The sequence below is a fragment of the Suncus etruscus genome, chromosome 15, assembly GCF_024139225.1.
Source record: "Suncus etruscus isolate mSunEtr1 chromosome 15, mSunEtr1.pri.cur, whole genome shotgun sequence".
Classification (NCBI taxonomy): domain Eukaryota; kingdom Metazoa; phylum Chordata; class Mammalia; order Eulipotyphla; family Soricidae; genus Suncus; species Suncus etruscus.
The window spans coordinates 9070380-9080142 of NC_064862.1; the positions used below are offsets into that span (position 1 = coordinate 9070380).

Genomic DNA, 9763 nt, shown 5'->3' on the forward strand with positions numbered 1-9763 from the left:
GAGATAAACAGATGCAACTATATTAAGCTGAGAAGCTTCTGCACAAAGGAAGTAATATTTAAGATAAAAAAAAAGCCACCCCCAGAATGGGAGAAACTATTGGACCCATAAGAAAAGAATATATTATCCAAAATATATAAGACACTGACATAACAAGAAAAAAATCTAACTCCGTCAAAAAATGGGGATAAGAAATGAATACTTTCTCAAAGAAGAAATACAAATGGCCAAAAGGCACATGAAAAAATGCTCCACATCACTAATCCTCAGGGAGATGCAGATCAAAACAACAATGAGGTACCATATAACACCACAGTGACTGACACACATCACAAAGAACAAAAGCAGGGGCCAGAACGGTGTCACATGCTGCAAGGCGGCTGCCTTGCATGCACTAGCCTAGGACGGACCACTATTCAATCCCCTCGCGCCCCATATGGTCCCCCAAGCCAGGAGCGATTTCTGAGCACATAGCCAGGAGTAACTCCTGAAAGTCATAGGGTGTGTCCAAAAAAAAAAAAAAAAAAAGAACAAGAGCAATCAGTGCTGGTGGGGATATGGAGAGAAAGGAACTCTCATTCACTGCTGGTGGGAATGCCATCTAGTTCCTCAAAAAATTGAAAATAGAGCTTGCATATGATCTAGCTATACCACTCATAGGGATATCCTCAGGAACAAAATAACACAATGCAAAAATGCCTTCCTCACACCTATATTAATTGCAGCACTATTTACAATAGTGTGACAATGGAAACAACCAAGTTGCACTTGAACAGATGAATAGCTAAAGAAACTGTGATACATATACACAATGGAATACTATGCAGCCATCAGGGGAGATGAAGTCATAAAATTCTCCTATACATTGATGTGCATGGAATCTATTATGATGAGTAAAATTAGTCAGAGTGAGAGAGATAGACACAGAATAGTCTCACTCATTTATGGGATTTAAGAAAAATAAAAGACATTATTGTAATAATGCTCAGAGACAATAGATATGAGGGCTGGAAGGACTGGCCTACAGGATGAGGCTCACTACAAAGAGTGGTGAATGCAGTTAGAGAAATAACTACATTGACAACTACCATAACAATGTCAATGAGTGAGAGAAATGCAAGGACTATCTCGAATACACTCTGTGGGGGTGGGGAGGTTGGTGATGGAGGCATTGATGGTGAGAATGTTGCACTGGTGAAGGAAGGGAGTGTTCTTTATATAACTGACACCTAACCACAATTTTGTCTGTAATCAAGGTGCTTAAATAAAAATATTATTATTAAAAATCAAAACAAAACATGTTCACCCACGTCAAGGCAAATGCCCTATCTGCCATGCTATCTCTCTGATCCATTTTAGTGTTTTTAGTTTTATTTATTATTTTCTTAGTATTTTTATGATTTCTCCTTTGGTATATATGTATTAATAACTTTTGTTTTCATCTTTAAACATTTATTGTTTTGTTTTTAACATGTGTCTTCTATAATATTTTTGTTACATATGAACCTCTTTCTTTTATTTTGGAGTACTTTAGCAAATGATGCTGATGATTTAAAAGTTTTCAGTTTCTCATATATGGTATTATAAAAATCTATTGTGTTTCAGATGTTGATTCTTATTTTTAGAGACCATATCATGATTTCTTCCAGGAACTTTTGCGAAATTCTTTTTAATTGTTTATGTACATTTATGTCATCTGTTCATAGAAACAGATTTTTTTCATTACATATTTGAGAAATATTATATCTTCTTATCTATTGCACACACTAGACTTTCCTTTACAATGTTAATTAAATAAGGGTGTTATACAGGGCAGTTCTTTTTCCTGATCTAATGAGAAAAGTGATTACATTTACTTTAATTTTTTAATCAGATATGGTTTACACTATTGATGGAGTTTATTCTTAATTTACTCAAAGAAAAATTTTGTCAGTAAATGCAATAATAATTTGTATCAGTTTGTTTATACAGTAAATATAATAATATGCTTTTACTTAAACTCTTGTAATAAATTTGATTGATTAATTTTCAAATATTGAAATATAACCCATTCTATAATTTTTATACGCATTTATTTTTAGTTTTTGTTAATACTTTACTGAGAATTTATTAGAATTTTTCCTACTTATAATAGACTTATCAATTTCACTAGTCATTGCAAAGACCTATTTTATGCCACATTTTCTTTCTGTTTTTCTATATTAGTTTTATTGATATTTTTGCTCTTCTTTATTTGAACTCTTATTTCCCCTCTTTATAGAAATTTACCAATGGAAAATTACATTGGTAAGTTTATGGATTTTTAAAATTTTGCCTAAACTATACATCTAATATATGTATTTTATTTTAGCCATTCTGTATTATACCCACACATTTTTGTAATTCGAAAAATATTTCTTTAAGATATTAGATAGAAAGCATAGCAGGTCAGGCACTTGCTCTATCTGAGTACATGATTCCTGCCAGGAATGATCCCCGAGCACAGAGGCAGGAGTTTAATCTTTGAGCACTCTTCATTACAGCTCCCAAAACAAAACCATTTTAAATGTATCTTCTAACAATTCCTTGAGTTATGTATGACACACAAGTGCGCTGTTTATTCAAATATTTGAAACTTTCTAATCACTTTCTTTTACTGACCTCTGGCTAAATTTCTTGTGGTATGAGAATGTTATTGTGTAAGTTACTTACTTTTGAAATTTGTTAAAGTGTGTTTTATGCCATGTATATGCTCCAGGGCCTGTCAAATATGTAAGGAGTAAAATGCTTGTCAATCATGTATCCAGTACCACTTTGGTATTAACTAAGCACTTTCATGAGTGAACTTTAAAAAGGAGTAACACCTGAAAACTGCTGGATATGACCCCAAAACAAAATACAAGACTAAACTATGCTAAACTGAAAAGAGAAAAGGAAAAAAATAGCTCCATAGCAGTAAAGGTACATGTAATTTAAAAATAGTGTTTCAACTTCTTTTGTAAAACTTAGGAAGATAAATTGCTAAATAACTATTAATCAAATTGGTTGAAAGTGTTGTTTATGCTAGTTTGTACATTCTAATCTATCAATTATGATGCAACTGAGTGAATTTACACATATTTTCTTTAATTTCTATTTTATGTATTTTTATGTGTAGTGGCAATCACATTTGGCATTATTATATATGTGATTATTGTTATATATTTTCAATTGTTATTTACATAACATACATGGCAGTTTAAACACTTACCCGGAAGAGTGCTTTTTCAAAACTAATATAGTTCTATTATAAATCTATTTGTAGAGCACATGTCTACCAAATATTAGAGTTTTTGTTCATACACTTTAATTTGAGCAAATAAACTTGAGGTCATGCTTAAATTTAAACATACTCTGACTATTTTTGAACACTTATTTTTCAGAGTGTTTTACAAGATTTGTTTGTTGGTTTTGTTTTTTAATAATCAGTGACCGGTGTCTGACTTGGTGCTCTGGTCACCATAAAGCTATGTAATGCCAGGGATCTATTCAACTTTCATATTGCAAAAATATAGTATATCTTTTGAGTTATTCCCTGGTCAACTATATATTTCAATTATTGTGTTTACAATAGCCATTTAAATTATGAGCAATATATTTAAAGAATATCAAAATGTTTTAATATAAAACCATGTAGATAATTACTACCCAAAGCTCTTTTTCTGTTAGTTCCTATCTGAATTAGGAGTATTCTGTTATAATTTTATTATGAGTATTCCTTTCATCTCTTATTATATTAATGTTTTATTGTTATAAAACAAAATCATGTATTTAGAAATTACATTAAGCTACAATTTAATTTACTCAATTAAGTTTTGAATAATTTTACTATCGTATGTAGAAGGTAGATTATTTGTGAAGAAATTTTCTATTTCCATTTTTTTAATTAAAGATCCTTATGCAATAGTCATCCAATTCATTTTCACCATATTAAGATATAGCATTATATTTGAAAAAGTTAAAATATATTTATTTTGAATTTACTCATTTACTTTTTGAAACAGTTCTCTTGGAAAATTTTGTGATTTCTGTATCAAGTATCTATGTATCAATTACCACCTTGAAAAATCTCATCATGGTCTCTGTATATAGCATGTTTGCTGGCAATGTATACGCTGTCCTTGACAATATCTTTATTTCTTCTTTAACCTTAGTGACAATTTTTATATTTTGTTGAACTCTATGGTGGGGGTTTGTATTTTTAGTTGTTAATTATATTTATCCATCTAGTAAAGTGACTACCCTGAGAATGTGAATATTTTTTTAAAAATAAATTACTTTTGTTAAACAAAAGTTAGAAAATAGTGCGTAATACAGTTTATTTTCACAGTTACAAAGTTGTACGTGATTGCGTTTGAATCATACAATGCAGAGCACACTTCACTGTGCAGAGTTCCCAGCAGCAGTGTCCCCAGTTTTTCGACCCTCCCTTAATCTCTTCCCTACATGACTCTGCAGCAGATATTTTTCTTCTCTCCCTTTGTCTCTCCCTCCCTCCCTCCCTCCCTCTCCTTTTTCACTTTCTCTGCCTACTTCATTATTTCCATTTAGATGCTGCTTTTTGAAATACTTTTAGTGAAGGTATGTCATGCATATCACTTTATATCCTTTTAGTACCTAGTTCTTGACCAGAATGATGATTTCCAACTATTATTGTCATAGTTGTCCTATCTCTTCCCTAACTGCACTCTCCCAATTTTGTGGCAAGATTCCTACTATGGACTGGCCCTCTTGGTCTTCATATATATTGTCTTTGGGTATTATTAACATACTATACATTTTAAAAATCACAAAAGTAAACATGAATATTCTATGTTCAACCTTTTCTCTTTTGACTCATTTCACTCAGCATAATATACTCTATACTTATCCGTTTATCAGCATATTTCATTTCTTCATTTTTCTTAATGGTTGAGTAGTAGTTTATTGTGTAAATGTTCCACAGTTTCTTTATCCACTAATCTGTTCTCAGTCACCTGGGTTGTTTCTAGTGTGAATCCTTTTGGTTTCTTTCTCCAGTCCTTTTTTACTCTTGCTGTTGTTACTGCTTCTGTTGTGATGACAGAAGATTATGACGATCATTCAGTGTAGTTGCAGCACTCACTGGGCTTGAAACTTCAGTTGTGGAGCTCTCATATATTAGGTTATGAGGCACCAGATATGAGATAGTGATGGCAAAAAGCATACTCAACATGAGGAAGGCAACAGATTGAACATGTACATTTACATTTGTGCTGTGTGCACTCGACCGACTGAGGTCCAATTCCAGTTAAATTCAGGTTGACTGCAAGTATGACAAGATCCTTATATGCTGTAAATGTATCTTATCCCTAATACTAATATTTTTTTTTCTATAGATAAAATTTTTTTGACTTTAAAAATCTATGTATATATACATAATTATATGTATGTGTATATATGTATATGTATGTATGTATATATATATACTATCTATCTGTCTCTATATATGTATCTATCTATCCATGTATCCATTTATCTGTTTCTATAATTGTATTGCTTGCATTTCATCATGGCTTTTGAAAAAAATGCACTTGCATTTTCTAATATGATTTGACTTATGCTTCTATATCTATGATGTATTTTATTTGCTTATATTAGTCTTAGTTTGATTATCTTTGGTTTATTTTTTTGTGGCCATACCCAGTATTACTAAGAGATTATCTTTGGTTCTGCACTCAAGGATCACTCCTAATGGATCTCAGTGGATACATAAGGTATTTGGAATCTAACCTCAATGGTCCAGGTCACTAAAATATAGCTCAAATTCCAGTTGCATATATTTTATTATTATTTCACATGCTTCATGCAATTTTATATCTATTTTCCAATTACTCTTTTCTGTACTTTTAGAAAAAAATTTATAGTTCTTAAGATATTCTTATTTCTTGTTATCCATATATTTTTTATTTATAGTTAAGGAGATTTTGTAGACTATGTTCAAGCTCATTGATTTTTTTTGGCTTTTATTAGTGTCTTATATGCAAATAAAAATGATCCATTTTTGAGGCCAGGGTGGTGGTATAAGTGGTAGGGCATTTCCCTTGCATGCACTAATCTAGGGTAGACTGTGGTTTGATCCCCCGACTTTCCATATGGTCCCTCAAGCCAGCAGTGATTTCTGAGCACATAGCCAGGAGTAATCCTCCATCATCACTGGATGTAACCAAAAAAGCAAAAAAATAAATCCTTTTTGTTACAATTCTATTTATTGAATTCTTCTTAGATTCCATCTTTCTGCTTCCATAACTATTGATTCATGTTTTCTTTTCCAATTAGAACTTTCAATGTATTTATTATTCATATGCATTTTAAATTATCTGATAATATTTATATCAAATTAAGACTAATTTCTTGTTCTGATAGTGCTTTAATTCTTCAGAAAATCTGTTTTATTGCATTTTGCTATGCTTTATAAATCTATATCCGTGAAACAAGTAATGTGAGACTTGTGTTAACTTAAATGGAGGTTAGCCATTGTTACTTTATCATTGCAAGAGGCTTCAAGCCCTTTTCTGTCTTTATTTCTCTCTTTCTTTATATGGGCCATTCATATTTTATCCTCCTCAAATTATTAAATTTTTGTGATTTCCTTTGATCCAGGAATATGGAACTATGTCCATGATAGCATAATAGTTAAATAAAGGGATACAGTTGTAAAATTTTCCAGTGAATCTCAGTCTTCTAATAAACCTATGTTACTTACCTACCACCTTTCAACATTACTTCTTGTAGAATTATATTATTATTATCACTATAAACAGAAATGTTAAATGTGTGAGAATAATGGTTTGACTGATAGTCCTGGGATAAACTGGTAATGTTTACCTCTTGGGTGCTTTTTCAGTTTTATTTTTTGTTTGATTTTTTTGTATTGTTGTTATGTTTTTCTTCCTTTTTCCCCTTTTTTAATTGATATATATATAGCCTCTAGAAAGACTCCTCCCATTTTTTTGCTTGTTTGCTTTTTGCTTCCCTTTTTTTTTCTTTTTTTCTTTTCTTCAAACAGAACCACATAACTTGAACCATCTTGTTCTGCCTCACAAATTGAGGGGGAAATATTGAAGGGTACCAAAACCAAACAGTTGTATGAACGTTGTGTGAAAATAAAAATTATAAGACTTAAACACCAAATCCAAAGCCAACAACAATAGAATAAATAGCCAATCTACAAGAAGCTAGACACCTATACTAGCAGCCTGGGGGGGGGGCAAAAAAGGGGGATATGGGATGCATTCTGGGAACAGGGGTGGAGGAAGGACAACATTGGTGGTGGTAATGACCCTGATTCAATGTCACTATGTACCTAAAATATTACTGTGAAAGATTTGTAATCCACTTTCATCAAAATAAAAATTATTATTAAAAAAAAGAAAGACCTTGAGATGGGGAAATTTTAGAATGCATTACATAAACATTAGTCATCTTGCTTTGGTAGCAACAGGAATTGGTTTAAATGGGTAGGATACTTATTTAACTTTTAACCATTATGACTTGCTGGGTGGAGATTTTGGTGGTAAAGTCTATAAAATTATGATTTGGTCTCTAGAAGAATCTTATTCTGATGTTAGTCCAAATCCAACATCTAGCACTTTGTCAAAAAAGTATGTCTCTCTTTGAATTTATGGTGTCTATGTCTTCAGATCCAAGTGAGTAAGCGTAAAATAACCTTTCTAAGTTTAATGGTGGCAGATAACTCTGTTTTCCAGTTCTCTATTGGTTCTTGCAAAAGCAATTCCTTTGCAGTTTGATCACCTTTTTATTTTTCCTAGTACAGAGTGATATGTTTAAAGAACATTAAGTGTCACAACTTAAATTAATAGCTGTAATTAATGGTATTTGATACCTGTTTTCTGTGTGAGTAAAGCTGCCTTCCAAAAGCTCTTCAATTGTGAAGAGTGGGGGATTAAAGAAATGAAGAAGTGTAGCTGCCTATATCTTTTAAAAATATTTTATCTGTTCCAATGGAAATGAATTGTTTTAGTAATAAAGAACTTTTTCAACAGTTTCCCGTCTGAAAGTTTGAGGACATTTTGAAGGCCAGATTCAAGAAAAAAATGAGGAGTTACAACAAAATCAATGTGATGACTCCTGTAGAACATGAGGACAGGTACATTTTACCACATGCCTAGAGAATAAATAAACTATAAGTGGCACCAGATTTTTTTTGAAATTATCTTTGTGGAATTTTGAGGGATTGCATAGTTCTGTATACCTACGAGGAGGTATTAATTCAAATCTGCTATCCTTTGGTCCTACCCCCGGTTTTGTAATCAGGGATCATTATTGATGGTTCTTGGTGAAAGATATACTGCTCCAGTGAATAAACTGGGTGAAAGAAAAATGCCTTAATCACTGCACTTTATCTTAATTTTATATACATTATTTTTTATGTCAAATCTTTACAATATAAAAGTGTACTCATAAAATACCATAAGGATATTAAGAAATTCAATGAAGGGGCGGGAATGGTGTCACATCTGTAAAGTGTCTGCCTTGCATTCACTAGCCTAGGATGGACTGCAGTTCGATTCCCTATCATCCTAGATGGTCCTCCAAGATAGGAGTGATTTCTGAGCGCATAGCCAAAAGTAATCCCTGAGCGTCACTGGGTGTGGCCGAAAAACAAACAAAACAACAATAAAAATGAAGAAGAGTGGCCCCTGCAGACGCCGTCGCTGCCGTCTCTCCCACTGCCATGGTCAACCCTACCGTGTTCTTCGACATCACGGTAGATGGCGGCCCCTGGGCTGCGTGTCTTTCAAGCTGTTTGCAGACAAAGTTCCAAAGACGGCAGAGAATTTCCGTGCGCTGAGCACTGGTGAGAAAGGATTTGGTTACAAAGGTTCCTGCTTCCACAGAATTATTCCAGGATTTATGTGCCAGGGCAGTGACTTCACTTGCCACAACGGCACAGACGGCAAGTCCATCTATGGAGAGAAGTTTGATGATGAGAACTTCATCCTGAAGCACACGGGGCCTGGCATCCTCTCCATGGCTAATGCAGGCCCCAACACCAATGGCTCCCAGTTCTTTATCTGCACTGCCAAGACTGAGTGGCTGGATGGCAGACACGTGGTGTTCGGCAAGGTGAAGGAGGGCATGAACATTGTGGAGGCTATGGAGCGCTTTGGGTCCAAGAATGGCAAGACCAGCAAGGAGATCACCATCTCCGACTGCGGACAAGTCTAAGCCCTGCTTCTCTGTTCCCACTACACCAGACATCAGGAGTCTGGTGTGCCCATTCCCATGTGCCCAGAATGCCCTCTGGCCCCTGTGTGCACCCTCAGTTCCCTAGTCCTTACCCTGTCCCATCTTGCTGGATTGCAGAGTTGTTTATGATTATGAAATAAAAAGTACATAATAACGATAAAAAAATTAAGAATAGTACCTTCCTTTATTTCTGCCTCAATTTGTGAGGCAAAACAAGATGGTCCAAGTTATGAGGTTCTGTTAGAAGGAAAGAAAACAACAACAACAAAAACAACCTGAAAAGCACCACAGCAATAAAGACAACAACCACACAAAAACCACGTTCCTAAAATAAAAAATAAAGCTCAAAAAAGAAAAAGAATAAGAAAAAAGCAGGAAAGAAAAGAAGGAACAAAGGGAAAAAAATAATAACAAAACCAAAAAAATTAGTTTGAGCTTCTCTCTTTTTTTTTTCCATAGGCACAGTAAAAATTTTGTAGATTAGAAAGGGAATTCCCTTGGCCTAATAAATACA

The 9763-nt window shown here is 33.5% G+C and overlaps 1 pseudogene; it reads left to right on the forward strand.

The window, feature by feature from the left end:
* The first annotated feature begins 8709 nt into the window (after nt 1-8709).
* LOC126031100 (peptidyl-prolyl cis-trans isomerase A-like) lies at nt 8710-9421 on the forward strand (annotated as a pseudogene).
* The last annotated feature ends 342 nt before the right edge of the window (nt 9422-9763 follow it).